General features: G+C 37.1%; 1 pseudogene; it reads left to right on the plus strand.

The window, feature by feature from the left end:
- The first annotated feature begins 373 nt into the window (after nucleotides 1–373).
- Nucleotides 374–1,252, plus strand: LOC100395643 (peptidyl-prolyl cis-trans isomerase G pseudogene; annotated as a pseudogene).
- The last annotated feature ends 1,812 nt before the right edge of the window (nucleotides 1,253–3,064 follow it).

Below are 3,064 nucleotides of genomic sequence, written 5' to 3' on the forward strand. Positions count from 1 at the left end.
TTATAAGTGTATGTTTTAATTTCTTGCTTTTTATTTTGTGTGTATTATATGTTTTTGTTTTGTGGTTAATGTGAGGCTTGCAAATAACATCTTATAATCAATTATTTTAAACTGATGACAACTGTGATTACAAAGAACAGAAAAAACAAGCAAAAAAAGAGAAAACTAAAAAAATACTCTACAATTAGGACTCAGTTGTAGGGGAAGGAGGTAATTAGTGGGCTTTAGTGCCTTTTTTGTTGGTGGTAGATTTGAAGCACTTTAAAGGACCAGACCCAGAGAAGAAGAAACTCTACTTGTGTGGGAGCAAAGGGATCAGTTCTCCTTGGTGTTTTTCGGTCTTTTATTCATTTGAAGATTAAGTGTTGGAAGCATGACAATAAAGGTTCAATGTCCTTGATTTTTTTGGCATTGCCATTAACAGTCAACCTGCTGCAAGAGTTGTCTTTGAATTATTTTCTGATGTGTGTCCCAAAACATGCAAGAACTTTAGTTATTTTTGTACAGGTTAAAAGGGGACAGGGATATCAACTCAGAAGCCATTCCATTACAAGAGTTCTCTTTCACAGAGTTGTCAAGGATTTTATGGTTTAAGGTAGTGACTTCAGTGAAGGAAATGGTTGAGAAGGGGGAATCTATCTATGGAGGATTTTTGGAAGATGGGAGTTTTGCTCTTAAACACAACAAAGAATTTCTCTTGTCAATGGCCAACAGAAGGAAGGATACAAATGGTTCACAGCTCTTCATAACAATGAAACCAACTCCTGATTTAGATGGGCATCATGTTGTTTTTGGACAAGCAATCTTTGGCCAAGAAGTTGTAAGAGAGATGGAAAACCAGAAGACAGATGCAGCAAGCAAACTGTTTGTGGAGGTATGGATACTCAGTTATGGAGAACTGATTTCCAAACCTAAAGTTAAGAAAGAATAAAAGAAAAGGCATAAATCATCATCTTCCTCCTCCTCATCTAGTGACTCAGATAGCTCAAGTGATTCTCAGTCCTCTTCAGATTCCAAATGTGCTTCTGAAGAGAAATCAAAGAGAAGAGGAAACATTGGAAAACTTCCCAAAAACACAAGAAAGAAAAGAAGAAGCAAAAGAAAAGCAAGAAGAGTGCATCTAGTGAGAATGAAGCTGAAAATTTAGAAGCATAACCCCAGTCTACTGTCCATCCGGAAGGGATCCCTCCTATACCTGCAAATAGATTCCTAATGAGAAAGTCCTTCTAAAGCTGATGAAACAGAAAGGAAAAGCCAGAGAGAGAGAGAAAGAGAAAGAAAGTGTAATCCATCTAACTCCCATCCTGCCTTGTACCAGAGATGACTTTCAGTTTCTAGATCTGGCAGGAAAGTTAATGGAATAGGACCAATGTGTTATTGAACTCCTTCCAGATCCAGATCAAGTGATTATTTCAGATTTAGTGAGACTCTTCCACATTGGAGGCAAGAAATGCAGAAAGCTCAAAGATTGAGGGTATCAAGTGGTAAAAGTTGGATTAAAGGGGATAAGAGTGAGTTGAATAAAATAAAAGAAAATTAGAGAAGTCAAGTTAGAATAAAAGAGAGAAAAATAACTGATCAAGGAATGTATTTGAGAGTCCAAACAGAAAAAATGAAAAAGAAAAGAAAGTTAAAAAACTGTAAATCTAACAGCAAAGAGAGAGATATCAGAAGAAATTCAGAAATAGATGATGAATATAATAAGAACAAAGTAAAAAAAAGGGGACAAATCTAAAAGTTAGAGTAAGAGCAAAGAGAAATAAAAGAGGAAAGAAAGAAATTCAGAACATAATAGACATGAAGAAAAGAGGATGAGGTCAAGGAGTAAAGAAAGGGATCATGAAAATGTTAAAGAAAAAGAAAAGTAGATGGATTTTTAAGGAAAAGATCAGGAAAAGGGTAGAAGTAAAGAGAAGTATAAACAGTTAGAATCAAGGAGTAATAAGCATGATCACAGTAAAAGTAAGGAAAAATATAGATGTGCACTATCCAGGAGTAAAGAATGTGAATATAACTAAAAATAAACACAGTTATAATAGCAGAACAAGAGAACAAAGCAGAGGTAGGGACAGAAGCAGAAGAGTGCAATTGAGAAACCATGACAGAGATTGCAGCAGAAGCGAGGAGTACCACAGATACACAGAACAGGAATACAGGAGAAGAGGACCATCAAAAGCCAAGCAAGAGCTGGGTGCAGTGGCTCACGCCTGTAATCCCAGCACTTTGGGATGCTGAGGTAAGTGAATCATGAGGTCAGGAGATCAAGATCATCCCGGCCAACATGGTGAAACCCTGTCTCTACTAAAAATACAAAAAAATTAGTTGGGCATGGTGGCATGTGCCTGTAGTTCCAGCTACTTGGAAGGCTGAGGCAGGAGAATTGCTTGAAATCAAGAGGTGGAGGTTGCAGTGAGCCAAGATCATGCCACTACATTCCAGCCTTGCTGGCAACAGAGTGAGACTCTGTCTCAAAAAAAAATAAAAATAAAAAAGCCAAGAGAGATACCACCAGGAAGATCAAGAAGTGAAGATAGGAGGAGAAGAAGGAGAGATTCATGGAGCTCAGAGAGAGAAGAAAGTCAAAAGAGAAAGAAAAATACAGAAACAAGAAAGCAAAAGTTCGCACAGAAAAAAAATTCTGAGAGAAAGAAAAGAATGTACAACCAGATAGTATCAAAATGGCAGGATTGAATTTACACATGACAATATTAACCTTAAATGTAAATGGACTAAATTCCCCAATCAAAAGACACAGACTGGCAAATTGAATAAAGAGTCAAGACCCATCAGTGTGCTGTGTTGAGGAGACCCATGTCATGTGCAAAGACACACATAGGCTCAAAATAAAGGGATCGAGGAAGACTTACCAAGCAAATGGAAAGGAAAAAAAAAGCAGTGGTTGCAATCTTAGTCTCTGATAAAACAGATGTTAAACCAACAAAGATCAAAAGAGACAAAGAAGGGCATTACATAATGGTAAAGGGATTAATACAACAAGAAGAGCTAGCTATCTTAAGCATATATGCCCCCAGTACAGGAGCACCAAGATTCATAAAACAAGCTC

Source organism: Callithrix jacchus, chromosome 2, assembly GCF_049354715.1.
Source record: "Callithrix jacchus isolate 240 chromosome 2, calJac240_pri, whole genome shotgun sequence".
Taxonomy (NCBI): Eukaryota; Metazoa; Chordata; class Mammalia; order Primates; family Cebidae; genus Callithrix; species Callithrix jacchus.